Source organism: Adiantum capillus-veneris, chromosome 23 (genome assembly GCF_014529385.1).
Source record: "Adiantum capillus-veneris isolate H3 chromosome 23, ASM1452938v2, whole genome shotgun sequence".
Taxonomy (NCBI): Eukaryota; Viridiplantae; Streptophyta; class Polypodiopsida; order Polypodiales; family Pteridaceae; genus Adiantum; species Adiantum capillus-veneris.
Genome location: NC_140953.1, coordinates 64,626,120 through 64,647,385, shown reverse-complemented (window position 1 = coordinate 64,647,385; position 21,266 = coordinate 64,626,120). Strand labels below are relative to the sequence as shown.

The 21,266-nt window shown below is 43.9% G+C and overlaps 1 pseudogene; it reads right to left on the bottom strand.

The window, feature by feature from the left end:
* Positions 1–359: 359 nt before the first annotated feature.
* LOC147427884 (2-C-methyl-D-erythritol 2,4-cyclodiphosphate synthase, chloroplastic pseudogene) lies at positions 360–2,519 on the bottom strand (annotated as a pseudogene).
* Between the last annotated feature and the right edge of the window lie 18,747 nt (positions 2,520–21,266).

Sequence of the window (21,266 nt, the reverse complement as noted above, 5' to 3'; positions counted from 1 at the left end):
CTCTCTCTCTCTCTCTCTCTCTTTGAATCATTGCTTAATCAATAATTAATTGGTAGAAACACGACCCGGGGAGGTCACCTAATAAAAATGTAACCTATCACGTGAGTTCAACAGAAGGGTATTTAAAGTTCTTGAAACTTACGGAAATATATATACAGAAGGGAATTATTTTTTCAAATTTGAAAAAAACTCACATTTTGAAAGAAAAGGGTACATTCTATTCTTAACAAAATTCACAGATAAGGGGTTTTACAAACATGTCTTGAACGCACGTGATATGGTAGTTTTACACACAGTGAACCCCCCGAGGAACACGAGTAGCAATTAAAGCTTAGAAATCATTACTATAAATTGTTTTCTTATTTCTTCATCAACAACATAACAGTGTGGGCAACAATGCCACGATTCTCTCCCAAGCGATCGACCTTTTCATGGGTTTTGGCCTTAACATCAACTACTAAAGGATCTATGCCAAGAATCTCACAGAGGTTCAACTTTATGGCCTCCTTATGGGGAATCCACTTTGGCCTTTGTAATATGAGGATGACATCTAAATTGCCCATAGTATATCTCGCTCCATGCGTCAAATATTGAACATCTTCTTTCACAATGACTGAAGATGCGGTTCCTTTCCATTTTGAATCATTTTTTGGAAAAATCTGGCAGATGCCAGAAGGACATAGCATCTACCACATAGTGACAAGCACATCACCATTGAAATATGTAATACATCCTTGGTCATGTTGAATATTCATGGCGCCAGCAATTATAATAGGAAAATTTGGCTCCATTCTGTGAAGATCAAAGTTATGCCCTACTCTAAAAGGTAGTACAAGAGCCTTTTTCACATCTGGAACGACAGTTTCAACAAGAGGGAGTTTTAAAAAAAAAAACACTGCAGGAAAATTTAGTCTGTTTTGATCATGAGCTTGTGTCTGCTCAAGATAAGTTGGTATGGAAATCTTGCTACCTGGAAGATTATGTCCACCCACTAGGAAGAACGCTACTAAGTGAGAGAAGATGCTTAGATCTCTCTCTCTCTCTCTCTCTCTCTAAAAAGAAGAGAAACAATATCACTATCATCGGGACAATAAGCGATCTGTTTTCAACAAATCAATGTTTGGGAATAGTGTGCCTCAACGTGTCCTTGGGCCGGTTAAAAAATCAAAATAACCAGTTGATGTGAGAGGGGAAGGAAAAAATCCGCTTGAAAAATTTAACAAATTAGAGTAAAATATTAGTTATTTCAAAAAAATCCTCTTTAGAATCCTAAAGGGAATTTTGTATGTTTGTGAAATTGATTTTTCCCTAACACTGCATTAGATACAAAAAAATGTATACAACAAAATGTATAACAAAACGTCGAGCATGGACAAAATGTTGAGCCTCGAGAATCTCCATGAAAGTTCGCAAGTACTCAAAAAATTCTCTGCACTCCGAGAGACCACACCTGATTTCTTCAATGTGTGTGTGCCCTCATATCTCTTTGCTTTCTAGTCTTCAATCGCCATGTTTGTTTTTTCTTCCACTTAGCTCTTATGATAACGAAACCAAAACTTGAACACCAGCACACATATTATGGAGGAACCTCTCTCTCTCTCTCTCTCTCTCTCTCTCTCTCTCTCTCTCTCTCTTTGAGATTTTATAGTCCTTTGTCTTCAATGCCGGCCTTGAACAAAGGTGGGTGGGAAGGAAATATTTCGAGAGCCACGGGTCTAATCGTCAAGATGAGCTTGTTCACTTGACTACAACAAATCTACAAATTTATTTGTTCTACTGGCCTTTGACACTGCACTGTTGCCTTGTCAATGGCAACCACCATCGACGGAGCCCGGTTGCAAGCCCCTTCTTGCCCACTATCCAACCGTTATGCTTCTCTTGTATTGTCTTCGTTGTCGTACACTACCCCATGTCTTGCTGCCTCCTCTTTTATTTCACATTACTTGTGCCTTTCCCACGCTAGTGGAGTGAATGTTGAGCACTCAGAAGATTGCATAACGTTAGTGGCTCTCAGAGAAGTATGCAAGACAGCATCAACATCTTTATATGTAATGTTGTTAGAAATCTTTTCATGTCATTGTCAATAAGTGAAATACAGCGCGCAAGCGATGAGAAAAGGAGGGCCATGAGATTTTCATGGCCTCTAGACATTCCTCTTTCTCTCTACTGGCAGCTTTGCAGGTTTATTCAATTATCAACCAAGATTCCCTTTCTTTCGTCTCAAGGATACACTACACTGACAAAAGAGCGAGAACCTTCACAAACGCAAAATCAACCTTATCATCCACTCCCATAGCCACTTCACCTAACACCCTGACTTCTTTCATGGGAATTAGATACAAAAGAAAAAAAGGCAATGCCGGATTCTGCACATCTCCTGCTCCGTTGCCAAAACCCTCCATAAGGCTTCGGCTTTACCCACTCGAGGCATCTTGCTGGTCTACCTCTGAGAAGCGGGCACTAAAGTCAAAGTCATCAGAAGCAGGCTCTTCAAAAGGGGCAATCGAGGAAGCATCCATGAAGCGGAGGTTCTGAGGAGGAGAATCCAAGGAGCACGATTCTTTGCAAGGCCGCCATGTCGAGAGAGAGTGAGAAGGACTCTCTTTGCACATCACGCTGCCACCTTGATTCTTACCTCTCCTGGGTGTCTTGAGTGCTGACTGTGCAGGGGCTAAACACCAGATCGATGCGTTCATTAGTGAAGCCTTTTATCCAGCTAGCGCATAAGCAGTTCCGATCGCCCACGGAACCATCTCTTCATCTGCCATCACTCTCCACCTACTACTCTCTTTCTCTAAAAACAAAACTCTCTGAAAGAGCGCGCGCTCTTTCAAAGAGTTATTTTAGAGAATAGTCGTCTTACAGATTAAGCCAGCAAGGAGAAGGCCAAGCGCTTGTGAGGAGGGCAGTGAACAGGGTGCTTTGTTGAACATGCCTGCATAGAGGGGTTGAACTGCAAAGCAGAAAACAGAAAAAAGAATCGTTGTAGAGTTGAATGTAAAAGCTGACAACAGCAACCAGAGGAGGAGGGGCGGAAATCGAAAGAAGGCGAGAGGGTCAAGCGATGACAGGAGGAGCCAATAAAAGTTGACGAAAAGCAACCAGAGGAGGAGGGGCGGCAATCGAAAGAGGGAGAGAGGGTTGAGCGGTGACAGGAGGAGCCGATGCAATATTGTGGATGGTCGGCGGGCTGCTACCTCCAATCCCAAAGGTAGTGTGAGAACCTTTGCTCGCACATTTTCTCGCACTTCAAATCTCTTCTCAATAGAGACCCGTGCAGCATGCACTTGGATGGATGCGCACGAGAATTTTGTAAAGAGAAAATTACCAAAATACCCCTCTAATTTGTGGAAATTCCCAAAATACCCCTCAAATTTCAAAAACTCCCAAAGTACCCCCATAATTTGTCATAAATTTTCAAAATGCCCTTCAAATTTTCCAAAATTCCCAAATTACCCCTCATTGTGAGAGTAAATTTCTCCAAAAACAAAAAAAACATTGTAGTTTTTTATAAGAAGAGTGATTGTCTACCATAGAGGATGCTAAAACTAAAATTTGAGTCGGGTTATGTAGGCTTTGGAGATGAATTGCTTCATTACTTTTAGACATATTGCTTTTATTTTTTGCGAGATAATTGGCGACAAATTACATGCTAAGCACTCAAAAACCGGTCTCAATTGTGAAACAAGAATGAAGATTAGAAAATCTTGAAGAATCCAACGAAAATAGATACAAGGGTATTTTGGGAAATTTTGAAATTTGAGGGGTATATTGGAATTTCCACAAATTAGAGGGGTATTTTGGTAATTTTCCCTTTTGTAAACTCTATAAATGATTACTAGAGGCTCAAGCTTGGGTGGTTGCTATGCGCATAAAACTATATATTCTAGCCCATACATAACTATATATTCTATCCCGCCAATGATTGCCTTATCTTTGTATAGTGCAGCCCGTCACAAATGTCAAGGGTGGGCTATTGGTTAGGCTGCTTCACTCAAGAAGGGTTTCAATAATTTGAAGGACATGGATTTACAGAGAGACGAGCTTGCAATTAATATTTGCAACACTTCAAGGAAAGCTGGTTCTTACGCGATCAGTGCTTCTTCTAAGTCTAGAACCATTTTTGTGGTCTAAAATGGGTACCCAAATGAGCTGGTAGGGAATTCTCTCTCTCTCTCTCTCTCTCTCTCTCTCTCTCTCTCTCTCTCTCTCTCTCTCTCTCTCCACACAACATACCTGCAAATGCGCTAGCATGCAGATGTCATCCTTTACACTACACTGACACTTGAAACATGTTTTGTTTTTTACTAACATGGTATTTCAGACTGCTTCGAGATGAAGGAGTATCTGCAAAATGAGGCATGAAGAAACATAAGGAGAGTTGAGGCAGGCCTACCACGCACATAAAATCACCCAGTTGAATTCGATATTTGATCGACGACAGGAAGCATTTGCATGGAAAATGCACACATGGAACAAGAAGACACATCTTTACACGGTGATTGGATCCTTTAGACTTCGTACGGCTCAAAAGAAGCAATCTCTCTCTCCAATAAAAAAAAACTCCCTAAAAGAATTTGCGTCTCTTTCAGAGAGTTTTTTTTTATAGAGAATAGGTCGTGTGAAGGTGTGTGGTTGTGCACATGTTTTTTTCTTCTCGCTATAAATATGGTGTAGATCCTCAATATTGGTCTTTAATGCACTTCAACAACTTTCCTCCTAGCTAGCTTGGTATTCATCTTCGTTGCACGGATCAAAGGCAGAGCATACATCAATCAACTTGCAAGGTCACTTATTAGTAGAGTCAACAGATGAGAGAGAGAGAGAGAGAGAGAGAGAGAGAGAGAGAGAGAGAGAGAGGTCTCCTTGGATGCCTTTGCCCATCTAAATATTGGCAAAACTGCATGATCACTCCAGCAACTATAGGTTTGAAGTTTGCCCTCATGATAACCAAGCCATCTCACGAACAAGAGAGAGACAGAGAGAGTCTAGAGAGAGAGAGAGAGAGAACTTTCAAAACTTAAAGAAAGAGAGCGGATTTGAAACTCTCTAAAAGAGTCCACATCGGCACAAATTCTTTAGAGTGTTCTTTATAAGGGTTTTGTTTATAGCTGGTGAAATGATGACGGTTGAACTTAAGGACCCTCTCGCCTCAGCTAGTGTTTCTCCAAACGGTTTCTAGACTTTCCTTGCCCAACCCCTTTAGAACCAAATCTATTAATGAATCTAGGGACCCTAATATTTGCGTTTTCCAAAGTGGCACAACAGTGTTTTTAGTTGTAGCAAACAACAACCCAGTCACTTGGAGGTGGATACCTTGTGGGATGCTAAGGCTGGTGTACACTGGATTTCATTTTGTTCACATTCTGCAAAATAGAGCATCACATATCAGGGTAGGTGGGACAACTCTATCACTTTGAAGTAAAGAGGCTCTAACATGAGGACATAGGACAGGTCAAAGGGAGCCACAAGAGTGGAGCCAAGTTATTGCGTATCCTCAGCAGCGCGATCTTGTAAGGATCTCAAAAGAAGGGAGAGAAAAATGTTGAAGCGCTCTAGGCATGGTACATTATCCTCCGGCCAAGAAGGTAGAGATGCTAACAAGGGTGAGTCTTTCGATCATTGAGTTATTGTGGATGCTTTTGCACCCAAATCATTGTACACTTTTGCAATATATCAAAACCTTTGTGTGGCATCATAGCAAATGTGGTGCTCTTTCATATCTTCAGGCTGGGCTGTTGACTACGTGTATTGTAGATGGAATGATAAGGTAGTCACCTACACTAGAATTTTTTTTTTCTAAATTAGTCAAAGCCTGTGTGAGAGAGAGAGAGAGAGAGAGGGGGGGGGGGGGGAGATAAGGAAAGAAGATGAAAAGTTTAGATGTTGTAAGAACAAGCCAAGGAGAGCTCAAAAATGTAACCAACATTGTGCAACTTCACTAGTACATTCCATATTGGCTATATAGGAAAAAATTGCTTTACCTGTGTGCACTTAGATTTGTGAGATTCTCTCCAAAAATCAAATATGCCTCTTGGCTGCTATTACATATGTTCAAAAGGGGTTTGACTACAACTAAGTGACCAACATGCAGCCTTTGTTAAAAATACCAAGTTCCTTTCAACAATGATATTTATAAAAGTCTTGAAAATTTAATAATTTATTTAATGTTTTCACACTATTCTTTTCAAGTATGTGGAGGAAATTTTTCTTTTCCTCTTTTTTTCGCAAGTGACATGATTGTAAGTTGAAACATCCTTTTTGCGAGCTAGAAAAGATGGAGTCACCCATGAAAAACATTTATCTCTATTTTCAATAAGATACAATCTAAACCAACGACTACAAACACACATTGCTCATATTGACTCCAACCTATGCAATAAGCTCTACCAACTCTACTTCTTTTATAGCTTTCCTAAATTAGGCATTTCTTGACAACACTTTCTTTTTGAAACAATCCTCTCTCCCTACAAGCACTTTCCGTAATAATATGTATTGAGAAACCCCCCTCCACAACAAAGCATATGCATGCTCTCTCTCTCTCTCTCTCTCTCTCTCTCTCTCTCTCTCTCTGTCTCTCTCTCTCTCTCTATCACTCTCTCGCCCAAGAAACTACAGTGGCTTGACTACCTATGATCACTAGTTATGCTTCGGGGAAGGTATCATAACCTTGGATAATCAAGGAGTTAATATAAGGGTGGATGATTGAAGTTTCCATGAGGAATGCAAGAGGAGGAACAATGATAGATAGATAATATGTAATTTGATGCTAAATGTTTCCTTTTATGATTTAAGTTCTATATGTATCTTGTTGAGTTTTGCTCGCTTTTTTATGATTGCTCGGAAAGGTTTGCTCGGAGTTCGAAATTCCCCGAGCAAGACCACCACCACCTAGGCAACCAAGGCCGATCCCACCGGTCCAAATCCTTCGACCACCCGTACAATAACAACCACCACCCCAACCTCTCATTCTACCACTACCCCCACCACCTGCTGTGAACCAAGCGGTGAGTGTTATTAGCTTGGAGGCTAAAGGGAAGGCAAAGGTAGAAGAACTAGTTCAAGAGAAGCACAAAGGGAAAGCAAAGGTAGAAGAAGTGGATGCTATGGGAGTAAAGCGTGCAAGGAACGAGGAAGCCTCTCAAAGAGAAGAGAAGATGAAAGGGAAGGCCGAGTCTAGCAAGCAAGCAGCTAAACCACGATGGAAGATAGACATCGTGGACTTCTCACTAGGTGAGTATGCAAAACCCTATGACTTAGTTCAGGATGTGTTAATGCAGGGCCCGAAGATAACTTGGCCCCAATTGCTCCACCTTGCACCAAGAACGAGGAGGCAATGGACAAAAATGGTGAGTACAAGGAAATCAAGACCAAGGATAGCTAGGGCTTTCTCTGGAAGGGATCTTGTTACCATATACATGTGGTAGTGATGTGTGTGAACACACTAGGACCGCCGGGGCATTTTTTCCCTCTTTAGGAGGTTTTTTTCCCGTGCATTGTATATACGCCCATCACTCTAGGACTATCTATCTTTCCATTGCACACTAAGTAACACACTCTCTATTGTGTGCCTTGAGCTTCCTTCGTCTTCTCCAAGCTGTGTGTGTTTCTCTGCAACCCTAATTCCAAAAATTGGTATCAGAGCAGGTCACGTCCTCCCAGGCTTAGTCGCCGTTGCTCCAGCACACTCCTGCTCACTTTCTCCGATTTCAGTGAGCTTTGGCGAGTGTTCAAAGAGCTCGATCTGCTCAGAATTTTGATTTGGGCTCATTTCGGCCTCCTTTTCCACTACAGGCAGTAGTGCACAGGCTATTTCTTCATTTTGTGCAGAATTTTTGTCAGTGCCGTTTTCTTCATAACAGGTGCCTTATAGTCTTCTACGGTTTGTGCTATATAGCACAGGTTGTTCCCGCTCCGTTTCTCCTATTTTTCGGGCAGTTTTCACATCAGGTGCATCATTTACCATGGCTGACAACAACAACACAAATGTGTTCAAGATGTTTGCAGCTGAGGACAGGTTGGATGGGGTCAACTACCCTATGTGGGCTTATATGATGCAACATGTTCTTGTGTCAAAGGGTGTCTGGAACATTGTGCAAGGCATTGATGTACGTCCTGGTTCTGAGGATGTAGGCGATGTTGAGGATTTGCAGGTCTTGCTGCAAGGATTGCAGCTCTTAGAGTTGTTTTGCCTACGGCAGAACAAGCTCATTGGGATGTTAAGGATGCGCAAGCTCATACATTGATTGCGTTGTCTATGAAGCGCACCATTGTTCCTCACACTCGTTCAACAAAATCTGCTAAACAGGCTTGGGATATTTTAGCAGGTCTTTATGCAAGCCGCAATGAGGCTAAAATTTCTTTGCTGCGTAAAGAGCTAGAATCGAAGATTATGCATGAGGAAGATGATATGGACACTTTCCTTGCTAGTGTCAAGGATATCAATGAGCAGCTTATTTCTGCAGGTGAAGTCATTTCAGACAGTTCCCTTGTGCAGACTGTTCTTGATGCCTTACCAGATTCCTACCAGACTTTTGCTAGTACTTGGAGACTTATGACCCAAGGAAATCCAGAAGTTGTCAAGTTTGATGCATTATGCACATTGATGTTGCAAGAGTCACTTTCCAGAAAAAACAAGACTAGGCAGCGTGCAGTTGAATAGGCTTTTATTGCTTCTCAAAGAAAGGGTGGTAATAGTAATGCAGCCACTTCTTATGGTTCTGCTGCAAGTGGCAAAAATTCTGTTCCTAATGCTTCTGCTGGCAGTACTTCGTCTGGCAATTTTGGTGATAAGGGCAAAAAGAAGATGCGTTTCCATTATTGTAAAGCCAATGATCACTTGATCAAGTCGTGTCCTAAGTTGAAGGCCAAAGAGGCTAAGAAGAAAGAGGGTGGTTCCACTGCAAATGCTGGTTCCACTACAAATGCAGCCATTGTTGAGTCTTCTGTGAAGGGAGACGATAATGCTGATGTTGATGAAGAATGGGCTTTTAGCGCAGAGTGCACTTACAATCCTGCTGTCCATGATGCATGCTTGTCAGTTGCTGTAGATTCACATGTGTGGTATTTCGACAGTGGTGCTACAAAGCACATTACCTCACATCGTGAATTTTTTACCGCTCTTGAGTTTGTCCCTCATGGGAATTCAGTCACTTGTGCCAACAACGCCTCTTATCCAGTTAAGGGAGTTGGAAAGATTGTGCGTATTGCTGCTAATGGCAGTTCTTTCACACTTGTTGATGCACTTTATTTACCTGGGATCAAGAAGAATCTCTTGTCTGTATCCGCACTTGCCAGACTTGGACTTGTAGTCAAATTTGTGGATGACAGATGTACAGTTCATGATCTCAGTTTTGGTGATGAAATTGTTGCATCTGGCCTTTTGTGTAGTGGGCTGTATAAGCTCACTTTGTATGACAAGTGTGGACAAAATTTTGCAAATGCTGTTGCAGATTCAAGGGCTATTTCAGATGCAAAACTTTGGCATGCACATTTTGGTCATCTGAATTTTGCCAGTTTGCTGCGTTTGCAAAAATCTGATATGGTTGCTTATTTGCCACCTCTTGAAGCACCTGTCAAACATGTTTGTGAAGGTTGTATTTTGGGTAAGATGCAGCATTCTAAGTTTCCAAAGGATGGTTCAGTTTGGGCCACATGCAGGTTGCAGCTTGTGCATAGTGATGTTTGTGGGCCCATGCAAACTCCGTCCTTGGGCACTTACCTGTACTTCGTGACTTTCATTGATGATTACTCCAGGCATGCATGGGTATTTCCGCTTAAAGCGAAGTCCGAAGTTTTTATGTGCTTCAAACAATTTCTGGCTATGGCTGAAAATGTCTCGAAATGTACTATGGGCACCCTCCAATCCGATCAAGGGGGGAGTATATGTCTCATGAATTTAATGCATTTCTGGCTAGTCGTGGGATAAAACACCAATGTACAGTGCCTTATACACCTCAGCAAAATGGTGTTGCTGAGAGGGAAAATAGGTCACTGACGGAAATGGCACGATGTATGGTCAAAAGTCAAGCTTTGCCGCATTCTTTTTGGCTTGAGGCCATTATGTGTACCACTTATGTACTTAACAGGTGTCCTACGAAAGCTTTGCAGTCTATTACTCCATATGAAGCATGGCATGATAGAAAGCCTTCTATTGAGCACATGCGTGTTTTTGGCTGTTTGGCATGTGCTTTGGTGCCACAAGTGCAGCGTAGAAAATTGGATGATAAGGCTGTCAAATGTACTTTTGTTGGTTATAGTGCTGAAAGCAAAGGTTACAGGTTGTATCATCCGCAAAAAAGACGTATTCTGGTTTCACGGGATGTAGTGTTTGTGGAAGATTCTGTTCAGCCCTTGCTGTCATGTACTAGAGACAGTAATGTAAGCTCACAGGACATTTATGACACTTTGTTGCCTCTTTTCAGTGGTGGAAATACGAATGTAAGTTCCAATGAGGCAAATGTACAGCCTATGGGGGTTTCTGAAAATGTTCTAGATCAGCCTATTACTGATGCAGATGTACATGATATACTTGATGAGGAAAGGGCTAAAAATGAGTAGGCTAGAGGTATGCCAAAATGGCTGGTGCACACTTTGCGTGACAGTAAATTGGATGCACCTTTGTCTAGTCGTACTCGCTCAGGCTCTCGCCATGCATCTTATGCATCAGATTGTTATGCTTTGGCTGTGTCTAGGCTACATGATGTTGAGGGGCCTCTATCTTTTGATGAAGCACAAAATTCAGAAAATTGGATGGCTACCATGCAATCAAAATATGATGCACTTATAGAAAATGACACATGGACTTTATGTGATTTGCCTCCTGGAAAAAAGGCCATTGGTACGAAGTGGGTTTACAAGTTGAAACGCAAGCCGGATGGTGAGATCGATCGCCATAAGGCTCGACTTGTTGCAAAGGGTTATGCACAACAAAAAGTCATAGATTATGAAGAGACTTTTTCTCCCACTTGTCGTATGACTACTGTTCGTTTTCTATGTGCATTGGCAGCTCATTTTCGTTGGGATGTATATCAATCAGACATTGTTACTGCTTTCTTGAATGGTGACATATTTGAGGAAGTTTATGTAACGCAGCCTCGCGGTTTTGTCATAAAAGGACAAGAGGACAAAGTGTGCAAATGTAACAAGGCTTTGTATGGGTTGAAGCAATCTCCTTATGCTTGGTATGAGAAAGCTGAAACTCATTTGGTCAAACAAGGCTTTCGTAACAGTCCAATAGAAAGCACATTGTATGTAAAGCGTGAGGGTGATGTACTTCTCATTGTGGTTCTTTATGTTGATGATTTGCTGATCACTGGACCAAATGAGAGACATATTGCTGAATTTAAGGCTGATTTGAATGCTACTTTCAAGATGAAAGATTTGGGGCTGTTGCATCATTATTTGGGTATACAGTTTAAGCAGTGTGATGGTGGTATTGCCTTGTGTCAGAAAAGTTACATAGAGACATTGCTATGTAAGTTTGGACTTGAGGATTGCAAACCTATTGCCACTCCCATGGAAACAGGTTTGAATTTAGTCTACATGATGGTGGTGATCCTGCTGATGTCACTCTTTACCAAACTACTGTTGGCTGCCTCATTTATGTATGCAACACGAGGTCGGATATTCAGTTTGCAGTCTCACAGGTCAGCAGATTTATGCATAGCCCAGGGTCTAAGCATTGGCAGGCTGTCAAGAGGATTTTCCGCTACCTTAGTGGCACTTTACATCTTGGCTTGTTTTATCCCAAGGGGGGATCATTGCCGCCAGACTTACATGCTTTTTTGGACTCAGATTGGGCTGGTTGTTTTGACACGCGAGTGTCCACAAGTGGTTTTTGTTTCATGCTCGGCAGTTCATGTATATCATGGTTGAGCAAGAAGCAACCTACTGTGGCCACTTCGAGTTGTGAGGTTGAGTACAGGGCAGTCTTAACAGCTACGATTGAGTGTATATGGCTCAGACGCCTTATGGCTGATTTGGGTGTTGGACAGGACACTGCCAACACTATCTACAGTGACAGTCAGAGCGCATTGGCAGTTGCGAGGAACCCAGTTTTTCATGATCGCACAAAGAACATTGAGGTGCATTACCACTATGTCAGGGAGAGGCTCTCAGCAGGAGAGATCAGCTTGGCTTATGTGCCAACACAGGACAACCTTGCAGATCTTTTCACAAAGGCATTGTCTCGTGAGAAGCTTGAAGCTTTCCGCAAAGCTTTGGGCTTACTCCCCTTTGTGGACTGATCCCGTCCTCAGGGCATGGCACTTCCCTTTACTCATGTGCCAGCTCTCGTTCACCGCATCACTCCAGGGGGGATTTGTTACCATATATGTGTGGTAGTGATGTGTGTGAACACACTAGGACCGCCGGGGCATTTTTTCCCTCTTTAGGAGGTTTTTTCCCCCGTGCATTGTATATATGCCCATCACTCTAGGGCTATCTATCTTTCCATTGCACACTAAGTAACGCACTCTCTATTGTGTGCCTTGAGCTTCCTTCGTGTTCTCCAAGCTGTGTGTGTTTCTCTGCAACCCTAATTCCAACAGATCTCGACGACATCCTACCAACCATGGATGCCCATATCAAGGGGCAACGAATCTCAAATGTCTACATAGATGGTGGCGCGCAAATATGCGTCATGAGTGAAAAGATGATGCACCATCTTGGTCTAGAGGTAAGTAGGCCGGCACCCTGCCGAGCCAAAATGGCAAACAATGTAAGAGTAAAATGCGTAGGCACTGTGAATGCGGTCAAAATAAAAGCATTCAATACAGAAGTGGAGGTAGACATCTTCGTCATGCCACACAAAGGGGAGGCTACCCAATCATTCTTAGGAGGCCTTGGCTTATGGCTATGGAGGCTAAACAAGACTGGAGCACCGGAATGATTCAGATGAAGGACGCTAAAGGGAAGTCCATATTCTTCGACATGAGGACTGGGAAGCAACGCAACATGATCTTGGAGGCTTCGAAAGATGAGTCCACCAGCGACTATTCGTCTACCTCAAGAGAAGAGACAACCACCACCGAAGGAAGTGACAGTAGCATCGAGGTGATAGGGGTCATTCTTAAAGACCCAAAAATATTGACACAATCTGAAACACCCCTGACAAACCAAGAGGAATCATCAGGTACGCAGCCCTTGGAGGATGCAGGTAAATTACAAAAAATACTCTCAAATGAGTTAACCGATGAAGAAAGGAAGGAATATGTTTCCATGCTAGGCAACTTCACTACTTCGTTCATTGATGGCTATGATAAGATCACAGGAATTACAGTAGTGCAACACCACATAAAACTTAAGGAAGGCAGTAAACCCGTAGTGCAGAAGCTCAGAAGACTTGGAGTAATCCAACAAGAGGCACTACTTAAAGAAGTGAGAAGTTTGCTACAAGACTCAGAATGGGTCTCCCCAGTAGTAGTCACACTGAAAACAAATGGTAAGTGGAGAGTCTGTGTGGACTATAAACCTCTCAATGCAGCCACGAAGAGGGATCACTTTCCCCTCCCATTCCCGGATGAAATTCTCAATGAAATGGCGGGTCATGAACGATACACAGTGTGCGATGGCTACTTAGGATACTTCCAGATTAGCATTGCGGAAGAAGATCAGAAGAAGACAACCTTCATCACACCTTGGGGATGCTTTGCTTACAAGGTGATGCCGTTTGGCCTCACTAACGCCGTGGACACATTTCAGCACTATGTGACCTTTGTTTTCCAACCCTACTTTGGAACATCAATACGGGTTTTCATAAATGATTTTTGCATCTATAGTTCACGAGCCCTTCATTTAAGCAAAGTGTATGATGGCTTAACCAGGCTGCAAACTTTGGGTGGCCAGCTCAATGTGGATAAGTGTCACATTGGTGAAAGCAAAGTCGCTCTCCTTGGCCATGTAATTTTAGAAAAGGGAGTGAGGCTGACCCTAGTAAATTCAAGCCCTGGTATATTTTTCGTCACCCACCACTACTAAGCAACTGGTTTCTTTCCTTCAGAAGGTAAGATACTTAAGCAGGTTCATTCACTTGCTATCTCAAGTGGTCCTTCCCCTACAACAACTCACCCAGAGAGATGTATTCTCATGGAGTGAAGAGAATGAGCAGCAATTTACTTAGGTAAAGCAAATCCTAGCTAAGGTTCCCACCATTTCACCCCCTAAGTGGGACGATCCATTTTATGTGAACCCTAGTGTAGGAAGTGATACACTCGGAGCCGTGCTAATGCAAAAGGACCCCCAAACTTCTTTCATGCGTCCTATTTACTTCTCTAGTCGTGTCATGACCCCGTCAGAAAAGGGATTTACCAAAGTAGAACATATGGTTCTGGCGCTAATGTTTGCTACCACAAAGTTTCGCTCCTATCTCCTGCTTAGACCCTTTGTAATCCTGACAATGGAGGAGGTTTTTCCATATGTAATGCAACACATGGATGTCTCATCTAGGATCTCTAAGTGGTTAATTAGATTACAAGAGTTTGACTACACCATGCAAGTAGAAAACTCCACCAGGGCTAGTTTAGCGGGAATTCTCACTCATCACCACTATGAGAAGAAGCTGAAGGTCAACACGGAAGAAAAGGAAGAAACACCAATGGTAGAGACTCCTAGGCTAGAAAGAGCTCACTCTCTTTTCTTTGACGGAGCATATAAGAGAACAATGGACCAGTCTGCAGCTGGCATAGTCATTTTCAATGAGCAACAAGAAAGAGTATTCTCCATCGGGCAGTTATTACACTCCCACTCCAACAATGAAGTAGAATATGCAGCCCTAATTCTTGGGTTGGAACAATGTATTTCACAAGGAATTCAACGCCTAAATGTGTTTGGCGATGCTTTGCTTTTGATAAGGCAGATAAATGGCACTTGGGTTTGTAGAAATTAGGTTCTACTTGGTCAACTACTCCAAGTTAAGGATCTTCTAAGGAAGTTTGAAGCAGTGAAATTATTTCATGTTCCCAGAGCAGAAAATCAGGAGGCAGATGCTCTAGCCAAGGAAAGAATACAAGATGTTCCCGTAGGAGCAATCAAACTGAAGCTACCCCTCTTTCAAGGTAGTGATGCTATGCCTCATGTCATCAGCTTTCTAGATACAGGAGAATGTCCGGAAGGATACACCAAAGGCCAAAAGTAGTGGCTGGTCGGAAGGCTACTAGATACCGCCTTGTAAATGACCACTTGTATCGTAAGGGCAAGGATTAGATTCTCAGGCGAGTGCCAACTCTAGTGAGATCACATAGGTAATTTCAAGTTGCCATGAATGCGTCTGCGGCGGTCATTTTGCTCTAGATATCACCAGTAGGAAGATTCTACAAGCAAGATACTCTTGGCCTAGCTTGAACAGGGACGTACACCATTGGTGTAAAACATGTAAGGCTTGTCAAGTGGCTAGTGATCGCACATTAACCTACGAGCCACAAACTCCTATCATCTCATATGGTCCATTTGAGAAATGGGGAATAGATGCAATCGGTCCTTTACCAAGGGTCCAATCAGGTAAACTGTACATCACAGTGGGTGTAGACTACATGAATCGATGGGCAGAAGCAACAACCACCACCCGCATTACAGCCCAAGAGGTAGCAAAGTTCATTTTTGAGCATATCTGTTGTCGTTTTGGCACTCCTCTTGAGATAATATCAGATAGAGGACCAGGTTTCAGAGGCAATCCGATGGGAGAACTGATGAAGAAGTTAGGCATCACGTGCTAACATTACTATCCACAATGCAATGGTCTGGTAGAGAATGTAAGTGGAATGATTTGTAAAATCATCACAAAACAGGTGAACAATCACACAGGAGACTGGGATAAACATCTCATGGCAGCTCTTTGGGCCTACCAAACTACATTCCGAACATCACTAGGTTTCACCCCTTTCCATCTAGTTTATGGGAAGGAGGCAATTCTACCCATTGAGGTACAGATAGCCAGCTTACAAGCCTTGGCTAGCCAGATACAACGTCCAATTGCAAATCTTCAAAATCATATCCTGAATATGGAGAGGCTCCAACTAGATAGGGAAGAAGCAATCAATCACTATGCAACACAGGTAGAACGACGCCGGCTCACTTTCAATCAAGGGCTGAAAGAAAAGGGATTGGAAAAAGGTATGTTAGTACTGAGATACGACAATAGATTCGACACCAGGAAGGACAAGAAATTTCAACCCAGATGGGAAGGACCGTTCATTGTTAGGAAATGCTATGACAATGGAAGCTATAAGCTGATGGATGCAGATGGGAGAATTCACAAGACTAGGGTCAATGGATGGAGGCTGAAAAGGTATTTTCTTAGGTTTGATCCAGAATTCATGCTAGACATTCCAGAAGAGGGAGAACCCTCTAGCTCCACAACTAAAGATGCAGAGGAAGGGCTAGAAGCATGAATGCCTCTAGTCAGATGGGAGGGCTAATGATAGCCGGCTTTCAAAACCGTGCTCGTGTGAACCACACCCTAAGGAAGGAAAGGCTTGTTACCAAAAGAAAAACAAAAAAGATCCCTTTACCATTCACCATACCCCCCCCCAAGGTTAATCACCAGTGAGGCGCCGCCAGTTTGGCCACACCCCTCCATTATCACCAAAGGATGATCCCTCTCTCTCTTACTGCTTGGCTCCACTAATATTCTCTCTCTCATACTCTGTCGCGGCATCATCCGGCCCGCAGGTGCCTTTGGTATCTCTGTCACACTCCAGCCCCGGCGGGCTGTACCCCCACCCCTCTCGTCCACACTCCCTTCGACCTTAAGCACCACCCCCCCCCCCCAACCTCACCCTGGCGGACCACTGCCTAAGCACCCCCCTCCTTATCTACACCTAGCTCTCTCTCTCTCTCTCTCTCTCTCTCTCTCTCTCTCTCTCTCTCTCTCTCTCTCTCTCTCTCTCTCTCTCTCTCTCTCTCTCTCTCTCTCTCTCTCTCTCGGAAGTAGCCACGGCGGGCCTTAGGGAAATCTCTATCTCTCCCTCCCTCTATCTCTCTCACCCTCTCTTCCTCTATCCTCTAAACCCCCCACCATATCCTCTCTCTCTTCACCCCCCCCTCCCCCCCCCCCCCCCCCTCACAACCCCTACCCCCTCTCTCTCCTTGTCTTCCCTTCGTGGGAACCACCCTAAGCCATAATGTCTCCCTCTCTCTCATTGACAAAGCACACACCCCCCCTTCCTTGTCGCGCCCGCTGTCGGCTTACCCCCCCCCCCCCCCCCCCCCCCCCCCCCCCCCCCCGCGCCTTGCGCTCGTCCTCAACCCGCCCATGCGCGCTTTCTCCCATACACCCCCCCCAACCCTATCCCCTCTCCCCTCCCTCACCATCCCCCCGACCCTCATGCTCTCTCTCTTGTGCTCTATCTTGCCCGCAGGCTACGCGGCTCCACACCGCCGCCGCTCGTACTCTCTGTACATAGCCAGCTGCGCGCTACAACACACACACCCCCATTCACCACCCTCACTCCCCTATCTCTGCATTGCCACAGCGCTGCCGTAAATTAAAAAAAACCAAAAATTGATAATAATATATATATATATATATACACAGAATAACTATCCCCCCCCCCCCCGTTTCCACGCATGCTCACGCACAGACATACATATACAAATACACACATTCACTTACATATACACAGACACTCACGTGTATGCACACACCTATATTCACACACCTACCCACCTATACATACACACCAACGCACCGACAATGCACCATTCGCTGGCATCACGCAACCACGACACCATTTTCAGAAATTTGTAGGTTATGTTCATCCTTTCTTCAGTTTTCACCCAAGCCTTGTAAAATTCCCAATTTGTAAATTCCCTCTCTCTAGGTGATGGTCACAAAGGCCCACCTAAAGGTTTTCATTTTTAAATAACTCCCAAGACAAAGCAAGGGTCAACCACACCAGGCCCACCGCCTTGCTTTGTCTCCTCGATTAGCTTACCGTAATCAAAGCAGGATTACCTTAATCCAAGCAGCCAACACCTATAAAAGGGCACTGAGAGGTCACTATCGGGTCAATTCATGAGGGGGGGCAGTTCATGAGAGGTCAGCACTTGGTAGAGTTTAGTGAGAAGAATTGACACTATTGGCATCACGGGGAGGGGGCTTGTGTGATGGTTTGCCTTGGGAATTGCACCATGCGAAGGGAGCCACGTCCACCTCTCAACTCCAATGGTCGATGCACACACATATACACGTTCTTGGTAGTAAGCTTCACAATCATTGAGTCATCTTAGAGAACGCACCAAGTAGTTTCACCATTTTGTCTCCCTACCTCTCTATCACCACGGTGTGCCGCCCCGTTGGAAGGAAGGTCATTGTAAATACTACAGAAATAATTCTCCCTCACACCCCGGGATTTTCATCATTTGTTAATCTCTCTCTCTCTCTCTCTCTCCCTCTGTGTGTGCGTGTGTGTGTGTGTGTGTGTGTGTGTGTGTATGTGTGTAAGTTTGCGGTGTTCATATCATCGTGGTCTGCGTCCTAGCCGCTCAAAGCTAGGTGGTGCCCCCTATTCACTTTACCGTGACAGGCTCGAGGCGTGCCATTAGGCCCACAGCGTTTTAGAGGTCGTCGGGGTTAGGGGTTGGCTTTGCTCGCGTCGACTCCAACTCCATAATGCATAAGATTCTCCTCCCTTTCACTATTGACTTTTACTCTTCACCTGTAGGGACCGTCAGGTAGTGATCGTCGGGTAGAATTAGCATCCATTGACTTTTCCTTTTCATAGGGTTTGTTCCTACCTCTCCTTATTCCGAGATCCAAATGTGTCAAAACCATAGCTATGTACAAAATAAATACATAGGTCTTTTTTGTGATTTTCATGCATCAAGTGTATACCAAGAGAGAGGTGGAGCAAAATTTGAAAAACGGCCCTCACTACAACAAGAAGTAAGTGGAGATTTTGATTTTTTTGTTGATAAGTTTGAAGCTTGTTGGAGTGGTCTGGTTGTTGCCATCCAAGTGGTCAATGCGGATGGTGTGAAGCTGGAGAAACTCCTAGCTTGCTTGTGTCCGCGAGTTCGAGATAAGGTGAATGATGAAGAGTTTTGAAGGTGAAGAGCAGGAAAGTGAGAAAGAAAGTGGAATTGGGATTGCTTAAGCCTGCAGATTGTGCGCTTGTTGAATCATCATTTTGTTCTATGGACCAATTGTGGATGGTGCTAGTGGTTCTGAGTGTGAAGCCTGCTAGGGTAAGGCCTTTGATTGGTTATGCTCCTTTGGAATTGCCTTTTTGTGAGGTTTCTATGTCGATTGTGGAAGATCTCGTCAACAAAGATGAGCCTTTTTGTTAAACGAGATCTGTATGCGAAGGAAGTAGCGGATTCCAAGTGCCAAGTGCAGCTTGAAGAGGTGGAGCATGTTCTTGTGGAGTGCTTGTACAAAAGGGTAACACATCGTGGTCAAGTTGTAGGTGCCAAGAGCTTGGGGTTGGATGAAGAAAGTGGGTAGGAGGATGGTTCAACTTTTGTGGAGCAGCTAGAGGATGATGATGCCGATGCCAAATTGGCCTATGGTGAAGATGATGAGGCTACAAGCTCGAGTTTTTGGGAAACGAGTGAGGAGGATAGAGATACAAGCTGGGAGACAAAATCCAAAGAGCCGGTGCTTGTAAAGGTAAATTTACCTTGTTATATGCAGGAAGATGTGGTGGTAGCCACTATGAATGAAGAGTAGGTAATTGAAGCTTCAAAATGAAGACATGCAAATGAGGGTGTTGTGTGGCACCATGTTGATGATGATCTTCGTGAAGGTAGATGTGGAAGTTTCTTTGATTGTACCTCAGGTACAAGGGTTTCCCTAGAACAAGAGAGCTGTTGCGGCTAAGGAAGAAGATGGCAAGCAAGAGGTACTAGATTCTCATCAAAGGGAAGAACAACCGTAGTTACCTATATATTGCACGAGAGATGCCTTGGATACGGGTACTTTGGAGCATGTACGCTTGAATTATGAGGTTGATTCGGGGTTTGATGACCCGACGGGTGAGATGGATGAAGAGACACATATGCTTGCTAGGAAGTCTTTGACCAGAATGCAGGTGATACAAGGGTCTTTCCCTCTACAGGTGGAGGTTTCTTTGGGAGAGAAAACGTCTACTGTTGTGGTGGTGCCGATAGAGGCAGGTATGGAGGTGATTATGGAAGGGATGGTGACCGGGGTGTCTATGTTGAAAGAGTTTCCTGCTAAGTGGAGTGGTCCTTTTGAGCATGATGAAAAATCCAAGGGTGTGGACTTGTTCAAACTATGAAAGGAAGTTTGTGTGTGGTGGTTGAAAGGCATGATCATAAGTACAGCTGGGATGACTAGGTGCACGATTTTCTTGAGGAGAATCTCACTTTATATGGTTGGGAGGGAGGACATGTTATGTTCAGTCTGAGTGATGGTATGTCTAATGAGAGTGGTAATGCTTTTGATGATGCTTGGTTGGAAGTGGGAAGTTTGTCGTTGGATGCTTGGAGAGATGGAAGTAAGCCAAGGGAAGGTTATGTGGATGATTGGTTGTGTGCTGAGATGCAGCACTATGGGAGGCCGTTGCAGGTGAATGGAGGTGACCAATACCAGGTGTTTGACCTAGGTGGTAACCGTGTAATAGTATAGGGGGTTTGGAAACCCACTTGAGCAGGTGTGCAGCGGGTGACAAGAGATGGCTTTTGTATATATGGTTGTGATTTTGGAGTGCTTTCAGTTGCCATTTTGGTGTTGCAGTTTTTTTAAGGTGAAATAAACATGTGTGTGGTTGAATATAAATGTTCAACTGGGATGTGGGAAGTGATGGTGCAACCAAAGTTGGTCCGTGCTAGAAAGTGTTAAGTGAAATGTTGTGTATGCGGACAGGTGCATGGTAAGGCCCTTGCGGGAAACCTGGGCAAGATAGTGGCAACGAAAATGTATGCTCAAAGTGGTTTTTAGGCAAGGGGGCCTCCAAATTGGGATAATTGGGATGGCAGATCAAGGTGTCCAAAATGTGGGAAATGTGTCCGGGAATGTGTTCCAAATTCTCTAGAGGCCCATCCACACGGCACGTCAAACGGAGCTTCGGTGTGAAAGATATGCTACTTTGAATTTGGAAGGTTTTGTAGATCCTTGACAAATAGGGCAGATGGAGGTAGATGGTCAGAGTTGATGCTAGCATATAGGCATGTGAAGTTTGAGTTGTGGAGAATGCCGGTCTTTTTAGATTGCCGATCAGAATTCGGATGGGCAAGTTATGGCTCTACGATGTTTTCAAGGGGGCCAATTATTTGCCCATCTGGTTGTATTGGAAAGTGTGCCA